At 37.5% G+C, this 25193-nt stretch overlaps 1 long non-coding RNA gene and 1 other non-coding gene across 2 annotated transcripts in view; one reads left to right on the top strand and one right to left on the bottom strand.

Moving 5' to 3' along the window:
* Positions 1-9447: 9447 nt before the first annotated feature.
* LOC141425400 (small nucleolar RNA U13) lies at positions 9448-9555 on the bottom strand. Its single transcript, XR_012450446.1, has one exon. It is a non-coding gene; the product is annotated as a small nucleolar RNA U13 (small nucleolar RNA).
* A 3756-nt stretch (positions 9556-13311) lies between these two features.
* Positions 13312-25193, top strand: part of LOC141424906 (uncharacterized) — a 150771-nt gene continuing 138889 nt past the window's right edge. The window contains exon 1 of the long non-coding RNA XR_012449850.1: positions 13312-13859. This is a non-coding gene — a long non-coding RNA (uncharacterized lncRNA). The remainder of the gene's footprint in view (positions 13860-25193) is intronic.

Genomic DNA, 25193 nt, shown 5'->3' with positions numbered 1-25193 from the left:
TCAAGTACTGGTACTGGTAAGAAAACCCAAACAAATAAAATGTTCTAAACCATCACGAGCACAGATAATCATATGTTGCAAATACAACTCCTGAATGTTTGGGGTAATGAGGAATGCATTTGGGGTTGTTACATGTAAGCATAAAGAGAAGTAAATAGCTTAAAACAGATGATTAAACATCATTATGCTCAATTTCTGTGGCTACCACAGCCACTGGTGTCTCCTCAGGTCCCTTCAGCAGCTCTGGGGCTCAGATTGCTTCTGTTTCCCTGTGTCTTCCTTCTTTATCCCACATTGGAGTAGCCCAAAGTTTTGTTTACTTCACTTTACAGGGTGTTATGGTTTAGATATCAAGTGTTAAAGACTTGGTCCCCAGCTGGTGGCACAACTGAGAGGTGACTAGATCATTAGGATTAAAATCATCTCTTTTTTAAATTATTGAACTGAGGGAATTATAATTTCATCAATGGATTAATCCACTAAAGAATATCAGAATGGACTACCAGGAGTGGGACCTAGTTGGGGGAAGTGGGTCACAGGGGGAATGTCCTTCAGGTGATATATCTTGTCTCTACTCCCTTGCTTGCTCTGTGCTTCCTGGCTGTCGTGAGGTGAGCAACTTTCCTTTGCCATGTCCTTATGCCATGATGGACCAAAACCTTTGAAACCTTTGAAACTTTTTCCCTTTAGGCATTTTCTCAGGCATATTGTCACCGTGATGAAAAGTGATCAACACACAGGGGGCTACAAATTTTTTTTGTCAATTAATTGTAAAGGCTAATTAAACTCTTCTCTGGTTATACTTCTCCCTTGTAGGATTTATCCAAGTTGAAAAAATGGGGCTCACCTTTAATAACAAACAAGTTCACTAAGGTGCTTTCCCAAAGAGAAAGGGTTTAGTGTGTGTGTGTGTGTATTTTTTAATTGTTTGTTTTCAGAACAATTGATTCCTTTTATGGATAGATTCTCACAGGTCTCCCTATAGTCCATGTCCACACAACAAACACAGGGGTTATTCTAAATGCAAGCCTGGTTCTTTCTCCTCTTTTCCTTAAAACTCTTCACAACTAAGGTAAACTTTAAAGTCTCTAGGCCTTTAAGATCCTAGGTGCTGCTGCTCCATTTTCTCTTCTGACCTCTATTTTGCCTTGCCTTTCCTCACTCTGCTTCAGCTGTGGTGGCTTCTTGACACCTGCCAAGTTCTTTAACATCTCAGGACCCTTGCAGTTCCCCTGGGTTGCCCACGGCTCCCCTTTACTTCCTGTTGGTCTCTGCTGAAAGGTCTCAAAGTCGGGGAACCATTCTGAGATGGCTCTGTAGAATTTCACCCTTCTACTGTATTATTTAATCATTTATGTAATTATACTTTTATTTTTTGTCTTTGCATACTACAGTGTAGAGCTTTGTTGCTTTTTTCTGGCTTATTGCTCTTTCCACATTTTCTAAAGCAGCGTCACATGCATGTAAAATTGAATGAGTGAATGTATTGCAGCCACAGATATTTCTTGAGATTCTACATGTACCAGAATCTGTGGTATCTATCTTTGCAGATTGTATTTTGAGAATCAGTTCTGCAAAGATCCCGAAGAGTAGAGTCCTCCTCATATGTAAAGCATAAGGACTTCATGTTTCCCATCTCCTCTTAGTGCATTTATTTTTCCCCCTTAGGTGCCCCAGAGGCCTACTGTTGTACATCACGAGTTTGTAAACCTTGGCTGTGAAAGGCCAAATGGTAAATATTTTAGATTTTGTGGTCTGTACAACTCCATGTGGCTGCTGCAGCACAGAAGCAGCCATAAGCAGCACATGGAGGAATGAATGTGGCTGTTCCAAAACAGCTCTGGCCAACAAGCCATGATGGGCTCACAACATGCAAAACATGAAAATGGCTTCCACAATTCAAGTCCAAATGAATTAGTTAGAGCACAGTGTGACACCTTTCATACAGCAATTGACACTCAAGGCAATCCTGAGGGAGAAGGTGAGGTGTCAGCAAAATTTCAGAGGGAAGATCAGTTTGGGGAAGAGGAAATTTTTCCAAGTCAACCTCAAATTATATCTATGATGTTTGAGTAAGGCCCAACCTGTTTCTCAATAAGAGAGCAGTTAATCTAAAGAGATTTACAACACAAAGCAAATGGGACAACACCAAGTCATTCTAACTTCCACAAAGATCAATGTAGTGTGCAGGACAAGTATATCTTTCATGATCAGATTTTGTGTACTGACCAGTGGTAATCTATACCACGTGACAGCCTTAGGACTCCATTTACCAGCATAGTCATACAACTCATAGGATGTTTATATCCAACTACCACCCTGGTGCTGGGAGGCTACAGCTCAGGTTCAAGCTCCAAATTGTCTGCCTTCTGGCATATTGTTCCTGGCTTTTATTTCCCAGTAAAATTAACAATGTTTAATGAGCATGCCTGATAATGCTGCTGTATTTCTGAATCTGCCGACTAACTCAAACTCTTATACCCATAAGACAAGTTGTATTAATTCAATTGTTAGGTCATAGAGAGTTAGTATGTTCCATATGTTCACTGTCTTGTGACAACTCTGCTAATTTGAAACATAGAGCTATCTGGCAGGGCAAGAACAAAGTTTTGGCTACTCAGTATGTATGTGGATATGTGTAGTATTTCCTTCATTTACAAAAAATGCTAAGGGGAAAAAGAGCTGATGAATCAGAGTATTTCACAAAACCGAGTTTCCACATATAAGTTACAAAGGAAAGCAAGATGCTGCTGTATTCTGCTGACTAAAATTAAAAGCATATTTATGAAATATTCCATCACCCTTTCAGGATTCCAAGTTCAGTCTGGACTTTGTATTATTATTTTTTTTAGTTTAGTATTTATTCTTCTTGAGTGATAATCTGCTTTTAAGAGCAATAACTCCCGATGAAACTTTGAACTGCAATGCAATGCCGCTTTAGAGATTTTATTTCTTTGGTTTGATACAGAATGGACTTTCTTATCATGAGGCTAAATGAAAACATAGTTCAGAAGAAAGCATTTGGTAAGAAACAAAGAGACTAGAAAGAAAAATTTATTTTGGAACATTGTCCTGCCCAATCAGAGGGAAAATAAGCAAAGGTGGAAATTACTTTTTTAAATTAAAATTGATAATAAATGATTTCAAGAGTTATAAGTTTATCTGTCAGCTGGGTCTTTTTTCTTTGGCATATTGCATTAGTTCTTTACCAAGAGGAAAATATTTTAAATTTTATTACTTGGAAAATAAATTTCTATATAAATTTAATCATAAGATTATAAATATGGGAGTTTATCTGTTAGACTGATCACTTACCATGTTTCAAAATTTTACTTCTTCCTTTTTCTGTCTTTGTCCTTCTTCATTTCCTTCTCTTCCCCCTTATCTTTCTTTTTATCCTTTTCTTCTTGAATCTGTTATTAAAAATAGTGATATTGGACAAATATTTAGTTTTTGAATGAGATTTTAACCTAAATAGACAATCCACATAGTATTGGACATTAAATGCAAAGTCAAATAGTTAACAAGAATACAAGCTTTTCTTATTTCTAGAACAAGATGTATTGCATAAAATCTGATTGTTTTTCCCTTTTACATCCAATCTAGTTCCATTATGTTTGTATCAGCAGATGGGTTTCATTTCAGTAATTTTTTTTACATTGGACCACCTCATGTATTTTCCTGGGAGCCAAAAATGAGAGTGAGCTCACAGAAAAGATTGCATAAATGCTACTCATGAGGGTTATTTAAAACCTTGAGTGGGTATGCCCAGTTGATGATAATGTTGGGAAATAGCAATTATTAAACAATATCAAAACTCTTCTGAATCTGTTTTTCATATATCTGGATATTATGAGAAGAACTAAATCATATATTTTGGCCAACATATTATTAGTCAAAACTTAAATTCTAAGGCAGATTTTTTTAGCCAACTCTAACTTTTCAAGTTATGCATATATTAAATAATATATTTTTTTCTCATTTTGATTTAGAAATTTAATAGTATTTTTGCCTTTATTATTTAATTTATCTGGTCAACACTGAGACATGTCACCTCTGGTTGCCTGAAATAGCATTCCCTTCCTAAGGTTAATTTGATCAGTTTGTTAGTGGGGGTAAAATTGACATTGAAAACCATATACTCAAATGTAATGCCTGGATTGTGACTCTGAGCATGTATTGTGTAGTTTGTCTTATTTTCAGAATGAATGTGAAGTGGTAGCTTCTTTGATCTAGCTTTAATCTAATGAAAACATTCAAAATAGCTAAAATAACTTGTTCTTGTCATGGACAGTTACCTAACATAACATACTACTAAAAGTTACAATTAAAAAGCTTTTTTTCAAACAAAAGAAACTTTCAGTTAAACTTTCCACATTGAAAACTCTTTGTTGAATCATGTTGCTATTAGATTTGATGATTCTTGTGGTAGACATTACTTTTGTGCATTGGCATCTGATTCTTACCCTTTCCCTCTGGGCATATGTAGGAGGGTCAGCTCTGCTCCCATGAAGCTGTGTATAGCCACGTGACCTGCTTGCTGTTGCCAATGAAACACAAGGAGAAGGGACATCTGGATGCACATGGTTGTTTCCTCAGTGTATTTCCTCAGTTCTCTTTCTTTGCTTTGGCAGTAGTGTACATACATGTTGAGATGGGGATGCCATTAAACTGAGGCAGCTGGAATGCCCAGCCAACATATGGAGGACAGCTGCCCTGGAGAGCATCCTGGGTCAATGATGGGTCTCTTGAGCAAGAAGTAAGCTTTTGTTGTTTTAAGTCTCTGAAACTTTGGAATTGTTTGTTACTGCAGCAACCTAGTCTGTCCTGACCAACTCAAGATGAAACTGAACATATTGAGCTGAAACAGCTTGTTTAATTCCCAAACAGTTCCCACTGGGCCATAGAAGGCTATCACCCTGTGAGCATGCTTTTTCCCTACTATAGCACCCCAAAATCAGTATTATTCAATAGTGTGAACATAATACCTTAGAGTAATGGAGTGATAAATTTTTAGATCTTGGAATCATGAAGAACAGTTGTTCAAAATATTTAAGAAATATTTTTCAGTGAGGTCAAACCAATTAGTTTACTTGAGAATTAAAAACAAAAAACCAACCCCCAAGCTGCTGGGTGTCGGTGGTTCACACTCACATCTGTAATCCTAGCCACTTGGGAGGCTGAGAGAGGGAGGATAACAGTTTGGGCAAATAGTTTGTGAGATTCCATCTCCAAAATAACCACAGCAAAATGGACTGGAGGTGTGGTAGGGCTCTTGCTTTTGCAAATGTGAAGTCCTGAGCTCGAATGGGTCCCACTAACAAATGGCAACAACAACAACAAAACCCAAAACCTAACCAACTGGTTAATCACATTTTACCATTAATTATGGACACCTCTTTTAAAGTATATATGCCTTCTAATACAAAATAGAACAATGAAACCTCTTGCAATTGCTTTGCGTGGTGCGGGAGAGGGTTAAGGGCAAGAGATAGTGGGGAAATCGAACGAATGTATAATGTAAGCCTATTTAGAAGTGTCACAGTGAATCCTCCCTGTACAACCAATATATTCTAATAATAAAAAGTGCAGATATGAGCATATACATGTACACATGCACACATGTGTAAATGTTTGAAAATTAAAGGTGTTGATGCATTTTCTTATTATATGTAGATTGCTGTACAGAGGAATGATCATTCCAGCGGGTTGCTACTTTTCAGGAGACAGGTAGTAAACTAGATTGTAAGCTCCAAGCTTGTAGTGACCATACACATTTCAGCCCCTTGTCGCTGAAATTTATAGTGCCAGGCACATAGAAAGGGCTTAAATATTTGTAGAATGAATTTGTGTTGTTGTGTCCTCACAGAATGTGAAAGGTATAGGGTGGATGTCCACAAGTGACTTCTACTGATCTTATTAATGCACCTGGGAAGAGAAGAAGCTCAGCCCAGTCTCCAGATGGATGTGTGTTTGTGGAGGATTGAGATAACTCTGGGTGGGTCATAAGGAAAACATTGCATTTGGAGTCACAATTTTGCTAATCAATTCACTACTTTGAGAAAATTAGTTGACTCTTTTAAGACTCAGTTTTCCAATGGAGGAAGGGAGCTAGTAATCTTTTTTATAGGATTTAAACATGGAGTCTACTTGGAAACACTTGAAAATATATGTTTTTTTTTTCAGTGTGTATACATATACTCCAATTTTTCTAACATTGAGAGTGAATATCTTGCCTCATTTTCAAAGAAGATAATTAACTGAAAAAGACTAACATTAACTGATATGAGCTTGATATTATTAAGCTTCTAAATAAGTACTGGATTAGAGAGAGCAGAATTTGGTAGTGAAGAAGTACATTTATCTCCACTTCTCTCATTTTTGTATCCTTTGTCCCAAGGACCTCTTTTGAGTGTAGAGCAACAAAGTCAGTATAAATTATTGATGATGACACTTGCAAATATTTGTAGACTATATGTGTTTTTTCAAAGTCTATTGTGGAGACAAACAGAATAGCTTCTTGGTGGCTTTAAACAACAATTTAGAGCTATGTGACCTGAATTAGATCAGAAGTTCCTCTTCCCTCAGAGACAATGTCTCCTTCTGACTTCTTCTCCTCCTTTGTTTTCTTTTTTTGAGACAGGGTCTCACTATGTAGCCCAGATTGGCCTGGAACACGTGATCCTCCTGCCTTAGCCTCTTGAATGCTGGGATTATAGGTATGTGCCACCACATCTGGCCTGTTTCTAACTTCTGCTTCCCTGAGCATCTTGTCCTTAGTTTACAGCTTTTGGGAAGCTGTTGTTTTTCCCGTGCTCCTAATCAGGGGAATCTATGCTCACTCTGCCTGATCCCAGATGCCCATTTCCCCTATTAAGGACATACTTGTGCTGCTTCGGTAAAAAGAGGTGGGGTCCTACACTAGAAGACAATGCTGGTATACCTTGTGCATCTAGTTCTGCTCCAGCTTTGAAGTTTCATAGGAAGCTGTAAGGAAGGGGAACTTGAGACCCCTCTGAACCTGAGGTCTGTGACTTCCAACCTGCACCAAAGTGACATTTGATGGTATTTTCCAGAGCCTAAAAACGTCAACCTAACAACAAAACTGTAATCTAAGTCTCCCTTCTCTAGGAATGGGGGCTCAGAGCACTTAGCTGAATTATTATAGGTTGTAACTGGCAGGCCAGAAATCAAATGCTGGCTATCTAACTGAAGCCTGGAATTCTCTTTTCAGAAGCCTGTTCCTTCCCTCAGTTTGCAGTTTTGAGACTTTTTCCTCAAAACTTCCACTTTCCCAGGTGTAAAAACATGGGAAATAATCAGGGGACTAAGAAGAAAAGGATGTGGGAAATGTCACCTTGTATTTACTATGAACCACACCACTTCAAGGTCCTTCAGAAGATGTAAGTAAATCAAGGAATTTCTTTAAGCTAATTTATAGCTGGGAAAGTGAGTATTCTTAATGAATGCAACTTTGCTCAGGGATTGATCCATGTTCCTTGTGAGTTTATTGAACTCCTATTGGGGTTGCAGATGGCTCTTGTGTTAGCTAGCTTTCCATTATTTTAACAAAATGTCTGAGATAATCAACTAGGAGGGCTTTTTTTGGGCCTCAGTTTTCGAGATTTCAGTCAATGGCTGGTTGGCCTCATTGCTTTTGGGCCTGTAGTGAGGCACCTCATGGCAGGAAGCACATAGTGGACTAGGTACTCACCTCGTGGTAGTCAGGAAGAAGAGAGAGAAAGGAATAGACAAGGATTCCACAGTCCCCTTTGAGGACATGCCCTCAATGACTTAAATCCACCCACTAGGCCCCATGTCTTGGTTCACCACTTTCCCATAGCACCAAGCTGAGAACCAAGTCTTCAATGCCTGGGCCTTGGAGGGGTATACCAGATCCCTACTACAGCAGCTTTTTTTTCTGTCAGAGCTCTCATCAGTCTTGAGGTTAATGCTGCCATGCAGTCATCCTCACCTTGTGCCAAGACCCCAGATCTAACCCACTCCGGTCATCTCTGAATGTATCTCATGTTCATCCCCAAACTGTTGTGTGCTTATTGCGTTCAACTCAGACTGATCTTCCTTCCACCTGTGCAACTTTTTCCATTGTGTCTTTTAGAAATAACTTTTCTTCTGTGAAATCTCTACTGTCTTGAACAACTATACGTATGCTATCTGTACTCTTTATTTTGACAGAAACCTTCCTTTCTGATAGGAGCACTATTTCTCTCTCAGGACAGAGTATAATAGTCTATGATTTGGCAGATAACACAAGAGGTGTTGTGTGTGTGTGATCAAAAATAGGTTAATTGTGGTAAGAAATGCACCCCAAATTTGGCTCAAGCATAAAGAAATTTATTTCTTGCTTACATTCTAATCCTGACTAAATAACTCCCTCTCATCATAGACATATAAATATTTCTAGAAAAAAGATACCAAAGTTAGGCTTCCCTTTGCTTTTGCTAAATTCTTAACCTGCTGAACATGCTAGCCTTGACATCTGAATTATTGATCTTGGTTCACTAAACATTGTAACTGTACTGGTTGAATCTTCAACTCTGTTGGTGTCATTACTATCCTCTGCCCATCAACAACTCTGGCTACATGGATCCTATTAATTACATAGACTTCCTTGGCTTTAATGATCATCTTGGCTGAGTTCCTTGTTCTAGACCTATGGCTTATCACATTAGTCATAATCGACCAGATCTGTAGTCTTGGCCCCACTAAGAATACCAGCTGTGTCAATTATATTGCAACCTATGTTGCAAAACTTGAAGTACTATACTAGGTCAGGATAAGATATGTCCATTATGCTAAGATGTGAATTTGTAGTTTAGAATGCATAAAACAGAAAGCATCAGATACAATTTGTTTTTTTGTAACAGTGTAATGAATTTGTGTTCCACAAAGGTAAAAATCATAATTTTCTTTTGAATGTATGGTTATTGTGTATGCTGCCTTATTGAATATTTCTGACTGGAGAGAACTTCCTCCTAGATTAGATACTAACAAGAATCGAAACTTCCATTAATAATTTTACCCAACCAAAAAGTTCCACAAACTCGCTTCTGGCAGTGTACATTTCAAATCTTATTTTCCCTCTATTCTCCTCACATTTCTTGTGGTAGAAGTTATAGGATATGCTGATATCATAATGTGGTCTCTGGCTGTGTACCTTATTGTCATATGCTTGGTGAGCTGGCACAGTGAGCTGTAGGAGTGTTTCTGTCCTGGAATGACCACCAATACTTAAGGATTTGTGGAAGTAACTCAAGACCACATAAATATACCCCTGAAAACCCCATAGTAAATGCATCTGCAATTCAATGTTCCCTTGACTGGATTCCAAAATGTAAGGAACATACCTTAACATTTTTTATTTTCCTCCCTTTTTTTTTCTATATTCCAACCCCCCTCCCCCCGCCCCTTTGGCTCCTGCCCCCACATCAGTTAGGTAAAGTGCTGGCATCATAACAAGATTTGAGGGAGGCACATTTCATCTAATGGTGTGAAAACCCAGTCATCTTACTTTATAGCTTACATTTATAAAATTTTTGCACAGAAAAAAATGACTCACTATGGGAACACATTGCTAGGGTCCCTGAAGTATAAGCTTTGCTGAAAATCTCTACAGGCACCAGAAAAAGTGATTGAAAAGGAGAGATTAGAAAAGAAGGACCCAGAAAGATAAATGGTGGTAAAAAATCAAAGACGAAAAAGAGTCTCAAAGAAGAAATAGCCATCAGCAGCATATTTCACAGAGAAACTAAGCAAGAAAAGGACTGGAAAGAAACCTGATAGATGATGGTTATTGCTGAGCCTCATCACCCAAGGGTACATATTCTATTAGTTTGTGTCTCCTCTCTCACTTCATCTAGAGTGGCAATAGGGATGATGATATTTGTTGGCAAAAAAAGTGACTAGGTAGATGTCTTAAGAGGCAAGAATTTCATGAATTCTAGCTGCTGAGAATGTGTCCTAAGAACTTTGAGGTAACAATTCGGAGACCATTGTCTTATTTGATTATAGACTCTGATAGCTGCTATCTACAGAAACAGCCCCTCTGTTGAACCAGTAGGTATCACCAGGTTTTTGTGGATTTTGTCTCACAATACATTTTCCTGAAACATGTTGACTCCCCCACTCTTCAAACAGCATTTTTCATATCTAGCAGTCTCATTGAGTCTTTAAAAAATCTCCCATTTTTATCTCCCTCTTGCATATATGAATCACAGCTTAACAGTTACTTTATTTATTTATTTTAAATTTTTGTTCTTTTCTTATAGGCATATAATAAGTGTGCAGGGGGGATTCATTATAACATTTACATATGTGCTTACAATATATAATTAAATTCACCCTCTCCATCATTTTCCCTTATTACCTCCCCTCCCTGTTTTTTCTTTAATTCAATTCTTTGCTAATTCCATCATCTCTATAATTTCTAATCCATTGTTTTTTCCATTTTGGTTGTGGGTCATACATTACTAGTAATTTTTTTCTTTTGTTGTTTTGGTGGGACTAGGGTTTGAACACAGGGTTTTGCATTTGCTAGGCAGATGCTTTACCACTTGGGCCATATCTCCAGCCCTATTGTTGGTAATTTTTGATGGGATGTTAGACTTATGTTATGCTGTTAATTGCTAGATTTAGTCATAGTCTTTTAAATGGTGTTGGGATTGGCTCTGGCATGAAGTCATGTTTCTTAGAAGTAGTTTGCTCCTTTGGAGGATTGGGTTTAAGCTTTCTTAGGGCAGATCCAGGGCAGTATTTAGTCTAGGGCTAATTTAGTCTCATTATTAAAGCTTTACTCTTTTGAGGATTCTACCGAATACTCTGAGTACTATTAAGTAAGATGTGTTTCCATTCTGGCTGGTGGGAACACTATTTCCAGCCCTGCGTGGGTTCAGAGAATTGTTCGGTCTACTGATTCTTTGCCCAGCCTAAGGCATTTTTCCTTTTCCTTTCATGCATGCCAAGATAGTCATATTGTAGCTGTCAAGACTTGGGGGGCAGGCTGTGCACTGTCTCTTTGCAGTTCCCTCCTCTTTGGTATTCTTTCCCACACCTTCTAGCTCTCTTGGCTTCCATATATATTGATCTCGGCATTTTCAATCCAGCAATATTATTGATCTCTCATGGGTTACTCTCTCTGCTGCTGCTTGGAAATTCTTCTAAGTATAAGTAGGACTCACCTCATTTGTTTCTAAATTTTCTAGGGATCAAGTCTCACAATGCATGTAGTACAATGTCTGAAAACTATTTCCCCTCCCCTTATGTTTTGATTGTTCTTTTTTTTTCTTGTGGTACTGGGGTGTTGAACTCAGGGCCATGTTCTGCACTCTGCCACTTGAGCCACACCTCCAGCATTCTTTCACATTGGGTATTTTTGAGATAGGTCTTGCTTTATATCTGGGCAGGCTTGGACTATGTTCTTCCTATTTGTGCTTCTCTTTCATAGCTGGGATGACAGATGTGTACTTCCAAACCCAGTCATTGGGTGAGATGGTGTCTCATGAACTTTTTACCTAGTCTGATCTCAAATAATAACCATTCTTATCTCTGTCTCTCAAGTAGCTAGGATTATAGGCTTTTGCTATCATGACCAGGTCTTCACATTTCTTAAGGTGGGGGAATAAATTTGACTCTGTAAATCTATGTTGACTGGAAGTAAGTGTTCCCAACAGGTTGCTTTCTGATTGATGGCTAAGAGTAATGTATTTCTCCACAAATACCTTAGACTTTTGTTTCTCTAACATATAAACAAAGGTCTTCCATGAAGATAACTTATTTCCTAAGTTTTCCAGATCTAAATCTCTTCCAGTAAATTTTATTCTCATTATAAATGACTTTTTTTGAAACTTCTAAGTTTATTTTATTTTTTAGCTTTTTACATTTTTATGTATTTAATTAAAAAAATTATTGTGCTGGGTGGAGGTACATTGTGGCTTTTATAAAAGGTCTTACAATATATCAAATATATCATACTTGCAAATGTCTTTTTTTAAAAAAGAATAATGTAGTTTGGAGGAGATCTACAGAAAAGCTGATTGAAAGAGTTAAGAGTTCAGTTTTGATAGTTCTTGTCTTTTTAAAAGAACTATCTCTGATCAGTAGTTAGTTTTTGTGCAGTTTTCCCCAGAAGCTCTAGATTGGTCATAAAATGTGTTGATGAACAAATGCAGGCCACATGTAAGCCTCTTGGTTTATTCAGTGATTGCCCTCTGGTGTTATTATAATCTATTAAAATCAAACAATGCATCCAGTCAAGTGTGAAATCATTTTCAACTTGTATGTTCACTGACTGTGAATGTACTAAAATGAAGTATAAATTACAAGGCAGCTGTTTTCTAATAACTGTAGTTCTGCCATAACTGTGTTTTCTCTATGTCTGCCTGTTTTTGACCCTAGGTTAGGGAGTAACAGAGTGAGAGGGTCTGAGGCAGCAAACTCTGTCCAAGGTGCAAACACTGCAGATGTGTGTTTTGAATTTTGAGTGTTTTGAATCTTGCTGAAGATTGAAGTCTAAAGAACATCCATCCAGAATATTTCTTTTTAAATGTAGAATCATTTTAGATACAAATTTAAAGGAATAAAACTTTTTTTTGTCTTGGCTCTATTTATATGGAAATTTCAGAGTGAAATATATGCTTATAATTTTGAAGAAATTTCATGCTAAAAAGAGACTGACATATCACTGAGGATTTACAACAAAGATATGATATATTGGCCAGACATATAAAATTGTTCTTTACTTATTTGTCAAGTGTATATTTAGGTTCCAGTATGTATGAGGCACAGCACTAATGCTGACAAATTAAAATCAATCAACCAACCAACCAACCGCTACTCAGAGAAGTGACTATTTTGAATGTATTGCCTTTTAAGGTACATACTTAATATTAAACATTGTATTGTTTATCCTTCATTTACGGAACAATGTGGGACAGAGAGCAACTCTTCATTTTATGATAAAAATTGACCTTTAGGTTCTGTTTTAATCTTCAATACTACTCTAATCTTAGTCTTTTTTTTTTTTTAGCCTCCTGAAAGAGGATTCTTTATTTTATTTTATTATTTGTATGTGCATACAAGGCTTGGGTCATTTCTTCCCCCTGCTCCCATCCCATCCCGTACCACCCACTCCTCCCCCTCCCTCTCACCCCCACCCCCTCAATACCCAGCAGAAACTATTTTGCCCTTATTTCTAATTTTGTTATAGAGAGAGTATAAGCCATAATAGGAAGGAACAAGGGTTTTTGCTGGTTGAGATACATATAGCGATACAGGGAGTTGACTCACATTAATTTCCTGTGTGTGTGTGTTACCTTCTAGGTTAATTCTTTTTGATCTAACCTTTTCTCTAGTTCCTGGTCCCCTCTGAAAGAGGATTCTTTTCTACTAGCCATCCTTGTTAAAAACTTAGGACTACTTTTAGTGTGCAAATAAAGCTACATTACATAACAATATTTTTTATAAGGCACTAGGCGTCCTTGCTGGTTGTTTGGCATGGTTCTGGTGGGCTGTGCTAAATTCCACTTCTACCCTAGCCTTAATCTTCTTGTGTCTTGATCTCATCTCTGATGGACCACTTTTAATCTATAATCCACTCAACTTTTTGTCTGCTTAGCTTTTCCAGTTTTAGCCATAGCTCAATTAAACTTGTTTGGCTCTTGAATCTTCTGCATCATTTCCCAGTCAATGATTTGCTCACTCCTGGCTCAGTAGTTTCTTTGGATGGCTATCCTGGTAATGATGACTCATGACTCATGTCCCCATTCCACCCGCCATGAGTCTTCAGTACAACTCTGAGGAAATATGACTGTGTACCTGGAAGAGTTTGTGGCAAGAATCAGGTAAATGCCTCTTGCTTCTTTTTTTTCAAAAGAGTTTGGGTGCTTGTAATACTTTTGGGTTATTCCTGATCTTATTTTTCATTTATACTTGTGAGCACCTTGGACTGCATACACTAGATTTATCCAAGGCCTCACCACCTGGCAGTGAAGAGTGAAGAATGGAATGTCAATTCATTCTCGACAATCTCATAGCTTATTCTGATTAGTTCAGCTCTACCATTTTCAAGCCATCAGATTCCATTTAAAAATTAGTCCTCCTTCAAGCATATGCTTTCAACATCACATTTATTTATTTGATTAATTAAAACTATAAAAAATTTGTTAGTTTAGATATTACTCAATTTCTCAAGACTTCTAACTAATAAAATAAATTTGGAAATTGAATTGGGAATTGGTAATTCAAATTACCGATGATTAGTTATTACTAATACTATGAATTGACTAGCATGGGGAGGAGTAGAGTTATCCCTGTAAAGAAGGTGGTGTAGGGGATTATAGTCAGAGGCACATATGGCTTGCCATGAGTAAGAAAGACTGTCTAGAATGAAGTGCTTTTGTGTCATTCTAGGTTTTATCTTAAAAATGTGTTTGGATCTTGTGTAATGCTCTAAAACATCTATCAAGCATGTTTTAAATTAACTATAATTTAGTATTATTATCACTCCAGGAAAATGTTCTATGATAATCCTGTGAATACTTTTGGAGCCTTTGCATATTGTCAAGTATCTCCATGAAAATTAGAATCTGAGTTTGAGAAGCTTTGGCAAGCACTTAACAGGATGGATTATGGAAACAGACTGACCTAGTTTGAATACTGACTATTTCTTTCTAAGTAGGCATGCTACTTCTTAATCTCTTTAAACTTTAGTTCCTTCTATATCCCCATTTTAATATAAAATGAGGATTCTGAATCCATCCAGCTACATCCACCTAACTTTTGACAAGGGTGCCAAAAACACATGATGGAGAGAAGACGGCCTCTTCAGCAAGTGTTGCTGGGAAAACAGGATGTTTGCTGAAAACTGAAACTGGATCCATGTTTGTCACCTTGTCAACTCAAATGGGATTAAGGACCTTAGTATCAGACCTAAAATGGGGATTCTAAGAGATAGAATTAAGATCATGTACCTCTAGCATCTTACTAAGAACCTGTTTCAGCATACCACTCAATTCATGAATAGAGGTTATACAGACTTCTTGAAGTCGGGGAGCCTGTCTGCTTTATTCTTCCTTGTATATTCAGAACTATGCCCTGTATTTAGGAAAAACACAGTAAGTAGTTATTGAACTGATAAAACAAGACAGATTATTTTAATGTATACCTTGAGAGAAGCTTAAAACAATGCTGGGGATACATTAGTTCTTCATAAATATTGCCTACTTGTCTGATTTGGTGAATGTCTTCACTTAATGCTTGGAAAGTGAGGACTGGACAGAAAGTGAACTGTTAAAATCCAAGAATAATTCTACATCAACTGTGGTACTTGTTGTCTGCTAAGAAATGCCTAAAAATTACCTATATAGAAAATTATACAAAGCAAATTCATGGATATTGAATGAAGACACTTACAACCAAGAAATTATTATCCTCTCAGAAGTTCCTCTGTGTGCCACATATCAATGAAAATCTCTTTCCCTCCCTGAAGAAATACCTGACTTCTGTCAGGTAAGGACTTCTTACCTGGTTCTGTCTCCAAGGTGCATTCTTAGATAAAATAGCTAAGTGTTGCCAAATTGGAAAAAAAAAGGTGTGTTTTTGCGTCTCTTTCAGCCCACAATTTTCTCTTTCATTCCTATCCTTTCCTTGCAAATTATCCTTTGAAGAACTTGGGCTAATTTGTTTGACTCTACACTTGTCCACCATCTGGAGTTACTGATTACATGGTAAACTTGAGCTACTTATTCCTTTGCTCCCTGTATTTCTTGCAAGTTGGCAGCTGAGTCCAGAGAAATGATAAGACTGATTTTCTAACCCTTTGGCAAGATTATGAATAGTTTATATTTTTTTATTGTTTATTTGTTTTTGAGACAGGGTCTCACTTTGCAGCCCAGGTTGGCCTTGCACTGGAGATCTTCCAGTCTCCTGAGTGCTGGGATTACAAGCATATGCCACTATACCTGGTTTCATGTTGTTTTTTTTTCATTAAGAGGTACAGCACATCTAATTTTGATTTTCTTTGATATTAGCAGTTACTGATGCTCAATGACTTAATTTATTGTTTCAAATGGACATATTCTAATTTTGTAATCTTACTTTCATTTCATATTTTGAATACTTTTGTAAAGAGGTATTCCTTGCCTCAACTATTTGGTTGGCTCATGCTTCAATTTACATAGGAAAGGTAAGATAAATCTTTTGATTTCTTATCAAGGCTGGCTACTCTTTCCCCTTTTACAATTTTTCAGAGTAATAAATTGGTTCTCTATCATCTGTAGACTTAAAAATTATTATAGATTTATGAATTTGAACATATTTGGTAAGTTTCAACACATTATAATTCTTTATTGGCGTTCAAATGATCTCATCTTTGACCAGTGGTATCATCTTCAAGTTGGTTCTTGAGTTCTGTTAATAGCTCCCTTGCAGTCTGATAGGATAAGATGGTCCATGTTCTTCATGGACATTTCTTGCTGTAGACTTGGAATCAGCAATTTCTTCAAGACTGCTTCTTAGAATAATTTCAATAGGTTTTGCTGTTTTATTTTCATACATAAATACAAGATACATTCACCATATCCACCCTCCTTCACCCTTTCCTTATGTCCGTCTCCTCACTGGTTCCACTTGAGACACTCTGCCAGCTCCATATTCAACCTTTTTACTTTGTTCATTTACCCTCTCTCTTTTGCTAGTGCCCTGTCCTTAGCGCAACCTGTTTTATGTTCCTGTCTATCATTTCAGTGTTTGTTTGTTGTTCAATGGCATTTTTGCCTGGATATTTTACCTGTAAATATATTGTGCCTAACTCAGTCTATCCCCCCCTCCACTACTCTATTACCCTTTGTCCTCTATCCTGTGTTCAACAGTTTTTATTGTGTTTTGTTGTATCTTGTTCTTACACAGATGTGATGTATTTTGTTATTATTCATTTTCTATCATTCTTTCATTCTTGGAGAGGGGGAAATAAAGGAGAAAGAGGGAGGAGGTGAATTTAATTAAGATATATTGTAAGCACTTATGTAAATGTCACAATGTCCCCCTGTACAACAATAATATGCTAATAAAAACAAAAGAAAAAAACCCTGGCTTCTTTTGATGAAAATTAATTGCATTTATAGAGATTTTGCTACTGTCTTGATCCATTGCTAGGATTCTTCAGTAAACAGTGTATATGTTGTGTCTATGTATATAAACATATACATGCATGCATATTATATATATATATTTATGAAAAGCAAATACTGCATAGGACTATTTCAGGTTTAGTGCTTGTTTTCTGTACACAAGCATTTTGCCTGAGGCAGAGTAGAGAAGTTAGTTAATAATATGCAAGTGGACTGGAACCACCTGGTTGAGCAATGCACCTTGAGGCATCAAAACTTGTTACATCAACAGTGCATGAGAGTGCTCTAATAGGTGCATAATGCTGTTAACAGGACATCATTTCTACACACTTCAAACTTCTGAATGTTCAAATAGATAATGTAGAAAAACTACAAGGATATTTGTGGCAGGTTATGCTTTAAATTTGCGATCCATATTAACCTATGTTTTTGTTGCAGGCCAGTGTCGAAGGTCCCTGCCTTTACATAGAGGGGTTTTTTATTTGGCCCTTTTTGTTGGGGAGGGGAGTCAGGAGTCAGGGGTGGAGTGGCCTTTTGACATGTCTTTGTAGAAACACACTCTGTTGGGGACGGGAGGTAGAAGAGTCAGGAGTGGACTGGTCTCTTAACGTACACACAGACCTGTGAAAAGCCTCCTGCCCGCCAGCCTTGTGGCATTTTGCGGCATTCCTGGGGCCATAACATGTGAAACCGCACGTCCCTTTACAGGATGCAGGGCTCAGAGTGCTCTCATGGGGGATGGGAGCACTGGCTCATTTTTGTCTTCGGATCCCCCAGACACAATATTTTTATAACAGCATCAGATATGCTACAACATTCAATATGTAGTAACTTCGTAAGCTTTCTGGATGCTGTTAATCCTTTGGTTACCAATGAGCTGGACTGGGTCCTTTTGCTCCACTCAGATGGAACTCATGAGTAGGTGAACAGTAGCTTTTCTAGTAGTGGTAGTCCTAAGCCTTTGGTTGCCAAACACTTCTGGGCTGGGGTGACAGACTCAGAGGCTTCTAGCTTCAGGCCCTGTTAGAATTCCAGGCTTTAGAAACCCGGAACTTATGACTGTGCACAGGTTGGAGATTTATTGCTCTGTGTTTGGACTACCAGTGGCCCAGTGCTTGGCAGCTAGTGACATCCTTGGCTTTCAACAGCAGCAAGAGGTAGCAGTAGTCAGAAGCTGCCAATGTTGGGAGGCTTGGCAGCATTCTGGAACTTTCCTAGTGAGTGGGGCCCATAGTCTCTCATCTTTGACCCTTCACAGCCTTCTGCCTTCTGCAGTCTTGGCTCCCTGCCTTCTCTTGCCTTTTCTTTAATTCAAACATCTTTTGCTGTCTCTACCATCTCCACTCCCCACAGCTTCTACCCATGGCTGCTTTCTGGAACTTGCCAGCTGCTCATCAGCCACTATTGCCACTGCCACCGCCAATGCTGCTCTGCCATGTACTCTTCATGTTACCAGATCAGCCTGCTCCACTTATGAGAAAAATCACAAGTGAGCAAAGAAAAGACCTCTTGGGTTCTCCCATGTGGCCTTTTATGGGCTTAATGCTGATAAAACAGAGAGTAGCACAAGAGTGTGTCTCCTGACTGGCTCCAAAAATGGGTTAAATAGTCTGGTTATCTAGTCAGGAGAGGTGCGTAGTGTGGGTGTGACATGCAAATATAGTAGTTGTAACTTGCATCAATCACAGCACAACTTCCAGTTTTATCATGACCAATAACAGCCAAGTTTAGGTACAGCCCGCCCATCTGTCAATCACAAGCTTTTCACTAAGTCTCTACTACTGGAATGTTCTTCCTTCTTTGGACCTGATTGAAAACAGCCTCTACAAGGTCCAGAGCAGCCAGAGGGAGGGTTCTCTGGATTGCTGCAGGTGGAGTCATCTAAAGTTCATTGAAGCTTGTCTTACTAGGAATGAAGGTTTCCAGCAGTAATGCAGGCTGTAACTAAAAACAAGGCCTCCTGAAGGAAGAGTGATGTCTTTAATTGGCATGGTTAGAATGTTCCTTGCAGCAGTTCAGTTCTTTCTGAATACTTTCCTGCTCAAGGCTGTCAGACATAAAGGAGGGTCTGCTGAGTAGACTGTTCCCTGTCAACTTCATTCATTCACAGAAAAATATTAAAAGATGCTTGCAGAAAAAGACTTAATGAAAAAGCTTGACACAAATTAACATTTCAAGAGCATATAACTGTTCAAAAGTGCTTAATCAACTCTTAGTCAAATATGTTTCGGGAGATTTGTGTGACTCTATCTCACTTTCATTCCCAGTGTAATGGGTTTGCAGGCACATAGAAGGTTCTTAACTAACTGCTGGTAACATACCAGTGAGTAAAGCGGTAAAACTATTGTGTTTCCTTAGTCTCATCTTAAGAATATTATTTGCAGGCATTTATATTAGTTTACAACTTTTGTTGAGTCTGTCTGACTTAAAATAATAAATCAACTAGGAGTTTTTAAAGTTTATGGGAAGCCTTAGCCTAAGAAACAATATTAAGAGGCTTTTAATATTCTCATCAGTGTCTGCAATTTTCCAAAATTCAGTCTATGAATCCTACATGCATTTTTTTCATTACCTCATAAAGGTTAATCTGGTAAAATAGATGACAGACATGTGTTTTGAGACTGACTATAATTAAAAATTAAAAAGACTGTGTTGCTGAATAAATTATGTTAATTATGATGAAGTTAGAGCTAGAATTGCTAACAACTTAAAATTTTCATTAAATGACTCTTAACCCCCAAAGGGTAGTCATTATGCAAAACTATGTAAAATTAGACTTCCAGTCACCAGGAAAATTTTCAGAAATTATTTTATTCTGCTACTTTCTCAGACAGGAGATTTGTGATTAAATTACTGAATTTAAACTAAATTCTAAGTTTCTAAAATGAAAAATTAACCGTATCTCCTTTGGGTAGGAGAATATTTGTTTTTACCTGATAATTTCAGATATTCAGACACTCTTACTATTGGAAAGCCATAACATGTCACTTCTAGATTTGATAAGTCAGAAAAAGGGGAACAAATTGATCATGAGAACTTGCTATGTATAGATGTTGAGGGAGAGGCTTTTTCCCTTTTCCTTACCACTGCCCAGAGGGAGCTAACATTGACAGTAGGCAAGATGTCTGTTGTTTTGCTGTTTAAATAGGAGTAAAGTTATTTTTCTGCAGAGATTAGAAACCTAGAATTTCATTATCTAGAGCCCTTAGTTTATTTTTGAGCTGTTTACATTTATGTATCTTAAATTACTTTTGAATGTAGTAAGATCACATCAGCTGAAGCACAAATCATTTTTTCTAGTCTCAAGTGAATCTACTATAGGCTATCCCCAGCAAGTGATATGTTTTATCTGAGCTGTATGGTGTTAGAAAAAAGATGAATTATTTGCCAGTGGTAAAGATTATGAGATTTAAAAAAGACTTTTACCTCAACAGTGTATTTTTGGTATCTCCTAAAACATCAAGCCAACTGATAGCATTGGACTCATATTTTTGAAGTTTTAATTGTTGACTGGTGGCAAATACTAGAGCTAGTCCAGACCCTGCCTCCTTGTGTTGTCTCCCTAACACAGGGACTGAGCATCAATCACAATTTATTAGGAGATAAATGAAACATTTCTTATATCTTTGTCTCTAGCATCAGGTGCAAATTAAAAGATAGATCAAGGTTACAAATGTCAAAAGAATGGGAGAGAGCCAGAGGGAATATTTGTGTGTATGCATGTGAGACAAAAATGTTCCATGTCTTTAATATTCAAAGTATGTCAGTTTTGAAAAAAATACAACTAAAGAAGGTCATTATAGAACAAGCCACCTTAGAATTTTGATTGATACAAGATAAAGAGATTTGACAAAAAAAGAGAACAACCTAGACCTAGGAAGGAGAGGTTCAAGTGCCAGCCTGGAAAACACGAGGCCTTGAGTTCAAAGCCCAGTACTCCAAAAAAAAGAAAGAAAGAAAAAGAAAAAGAACAACCTGAAGATTATGCAACTGAAATTTCAATAGAGCTTGTTTTGGAATGTGAATAAATAGGTACAGATTATTTAAAATATAGTTATGTTAGTTAAAAATTGACCAGGCATCAAAACCTTTTTGCAGATGGACAATTTAAAGGAATATCTATTAAGTGCAGCAGACATGGTGTCCTAAACAAAAGCAAACACTTACAAATATGACTCTACCTAGTAACACTATTTCTTGGTGGGTTGAAGGTATGCCCAGGAGCATTTTTAGAACCTAAAAATTTTTAGCTGATGAGAACACTGATATAAATAATACTACCAAGTAGTCTACCTTGGTTTAGTTTCTGTGGTAATGGATTACTTTCTGCGATAATGGGTTGTTATAAAGTGAGTCTTCCCTGAATGCTTAGCCCCTTCTGCATGTGGCTATTTGCTTCTCACTTCTCTGCCATGTTGTGATATGGTTGGAGTGCCCTTGACAGATGCTAATACCATACTCTTTGGACTTTCTTACCACCAGAATTGTGAGCCAAATGAATCTTTTTTTTTCTATAAATAACCCAGCCTCAGATATTTTGTTATACCAATACAAAATGGACGAGAACACACACTCCCTCCCATATATATATTCACACATACTAGTGGTTTGGATATGAAGTTCTCCTCGAAATTCTCACATATTGAAGGTTTTTGGTTCCCAACTGGAGTTTGAACCACTAGGATGAGTTCATAGCTGGATGGTTTATTAGAAGGTGAGACATAGTTAGAGGAAGTGGGATATTGGGGAATGTGACTTTGAAGCATATATCTTGTTCCCGGTCACTTCCTCTCCTATTCTTTTTGGTTCCTGGCTGCCATGAGTGAGCAACCTTCTTTGCCACACTCCCGTGCAGCCATGATGTCTGACTCACCACAAGACCATAGCAATGGAACCAGCTGACCATGGATTGAAACCTCTGAAACCATTAACCACAATAAATCTTTCTTCCTTTTATGCATATATGGTTAATCTTTTTTTAATCTTCTAAATTGGTTTTATTTATTTATTTATGTATTTATTTTTGTTGTGTTGGGGGTACATTGTGGCATTACAAAAGTTCTTGAAAGGTTCACCTTTATTGCTGAAGGGATTGAATTGAGAAAAATCTAGGTATTAGTAAAGCCCACCTCTGGGTGTGTATGTGAGGGTGTTTCCAGAAAGGATTACTTAAGGAGGGAAGATCTGTCTGAATATGGAAAATACAATCCCCTAGGCTGGGGGCTTGGATAGAATAAAAGAGAGGAAAGGAGAAAGATGCCTAGAATGGACATTTTCTCTCTCTGCCTCCTGTCCTCCTTGGGGTGAGATGCCCCTGCCACATGCTCCTGCCACCATGATGTTCTGCTTCACCATGGGTCCAGAATCAATTGAATCAAGGACTATAGACTGCAAACCTCTGAAATCATGAGCCCAAATAAATAATTCCTCCCTTTAATTTTTCTCAGGCATTTATCACAGTGATGGAAAAAGTGATGAACATACACATATTTAAAAAGATATTGCTTTGGTTATCTTAAAGAAAGATATGCTAATGGTTTTTTTATTCATATGTGCATACAATATTTGGTTCATTTCTCTCCCTTTCCCTCTGCCTCCTCCCTTACCACCCTGACCCACCCTCTACTGCCTCCACCCTCGCTACCAGGCAGAAACTATTTTGCCCTTATCTCTAATTTTGTTGAAGAGAGAGTATAAGCAATAATAGGAAGGAACAAGGGTTTTTGCTAGTTGAGATAAGGATAGCTATACAGGGAATTGACTCACATTGCTTTCCTGTACATGTGTGTTACTTTCTAAATAAATTCTTCTCGAACTAACCTTTTCTCTAGTTCCTGGTCCCCTTCTCCTATTGGCCTCAGTTGCTTTAAAGTATCTGCATTAGTTTTTCTGCATTGAGGGTAACAAATGCTATCTAGGTTTTTGGGTGTCTAACCTATCCTCAGACCTCCTTAGTGTGCTCTTGCTTTATAATGTGATCAAAGTCCAGTCACCTTGTTGGTTTGCCCTTGATCTAATGTCTGCATATGAGGGAGAACCTACGATTTTTGGTCTTTTGGGCAAGACTAACCTCACTCAGAATGATGTTCTCCAGTTCCATCCAATTACTTGCAAATGATAAAATATCATTCTTCTTCATGGCTGCATAAAATCCATTGTGTATAAATACTACATTTTCTTAATTCATTCATCAGTAATGGGGCATCTTGTCTATTGCCATATCTTTGCTATTGTGAATAGTGCTGAAATAAACAAGGGTGTGCAAGTGTCTCTGGAGTAACCTGTGTCACAGTCTTTTGGGTATATCCCCAAGAGTGGTATTGCTGGATCATATGGTAGATCAATGTTTAGCTTTTTAAGTAGCCTCCAATTTTTTTTTTCCAGAGTGGTTGTACTAGTTTGCATTCCCACCAGCAGTGTAAAAGGGTTTCTTTTTCCCCACATCCTCACCAACACCTGTTGTTAGTGGTGTTGCTAATGATGGCTATTCTAACAGGGGTGAGGTGGAATCTTAGCATGGTTTCAATTTGCATTTCCTTTATTGCTAGAGATGGTGAGCATTTTTTCATGTGTTTTTTGGCCATTTGAATTTCTTCTTTTGAGAAAGTTCTGTTTAGTTCACTTGCCCATTTCTTTATCAGTTCATTGGTTTTGGAAGAATTTGGTTTTTTAAGTTCCCTATATATTCTGGTTATCAGTCCTTTGTCTGATGTGTAGCTGGCAAATATTTTCTCCCACTCTGTGGGTGTTCTTTTCAGTTTAGAGACCATTTCTTTTGATGAACAGAAGCTTTTTAGTTTTATGAGGAACCATTTATCTATGCTATCTCTTAGTTGCTGTGCTGCTGGGGTTTCGTTGAGAAAGTTCTTACCTATAACTACCAACTCCAGGGTATTTCCTACTCTTTCCTGTATCAACTTTAGAGTTTGGGGTCTGATATTAAGATCCTTGATCCATTTTGAGTTAATCTTGGTATAGGGTGATATACATGGATCTAGTTTCAGTTTTTTTGCAGACTGCTAACCAGTTTTCCCAGCAGTTTTTGTTGAAGAGGCTACTTTTTCTCCATCATATGTTTTTAGCTCCTTAGTCAAAGACAAGTTGGTTATAGTTGTGTGGCTTCATATCTGGGTCCTCTATTCTGTTCCACTGGTCTTTATGTCTGTTTTTGTGCCAGTACCATGCTGTTTTTATCGTTGATGCTTTGTAATATAGTTTGAAGTCAGGTATCATGATACCTCCAGCATTGTTCTTTTGACTAAGTATTGCCTTGGCTATTCGTGGCCTCTTGTGTTTCCATATAAATTTAATGGTAGATTTTTCAACCTCTTTAATGAATGACATTGGAATTTTGATGGGAATTGCATTAAACATATAGATTCCTTTTGGGAGTATAGACATTTTTACTATATTGATTCTACCAATCCATGAGCATGGGTGATCTCTCCACTTTCTATAGTCTTCCTTAATCTCTTTCTTCAGAAGTTTATAGTTTTCCTTGTAGAGGTCATTCACATCTTTTGTTAGGTTTACACCTAGGTATTTGATTTTTGTTTGAGGCTATTGTAAATGGAATTGTTTTCATACATTCTTTTTGCATTTGCTCATTGTTAGTGTATAGAAATGCTAATGATTTTTCTATGTTGATTTTATATCCTGCTACCTTGCTGTAGCTATTGATGATGTCTAGAGGTTTCTGAGTAGAGTTTTTAGATCTTTAAGGTATAGGATCATTTCATCTAAAAATAGGGATATTTTGACAGTTTCTTTACCTATTTGTATTCATTTTATCACTTCTTCTTGCCTAATTGCTCTGGCTAGGAATTCCAGTACTATGTTGAATAGGAGTGGAGATAGTGGGCATCCTTGACTGGTCCCTGATTTTAGAGGGAATGGATTCAGTTTTTCTCCATTAAGTATAACGCTGGCTATAGGTTTGTCAAATATAGCTTTTGTAATGTTGAGATACTTTCCTTCTATTCCTAGTTTTCTTAGAGATTTTATCATGAAATGGTGTTGGATCTTATCAAAGGCTTTTTCTGCATCTAT

The sequence above is a fragment of the Castor canadensis genome, chromosome 7, assembly GCF_047511655.1.
Source record: "Castor canadensis chromosome 7, mCasCan1.hap1v2, whole genome shotgun sequence".
Taxonomy (NCBI): Eukaryota; Metazoa; Chordata; class Mammalia; order Rodentia; family Castoridae; genus Castor; species Castor canadensis.
The sequence above is the reverse complement of the archived record's forward strand: the minus strand, read 5'-3'. Positions and strand labels throughout refer to the sequence as shown.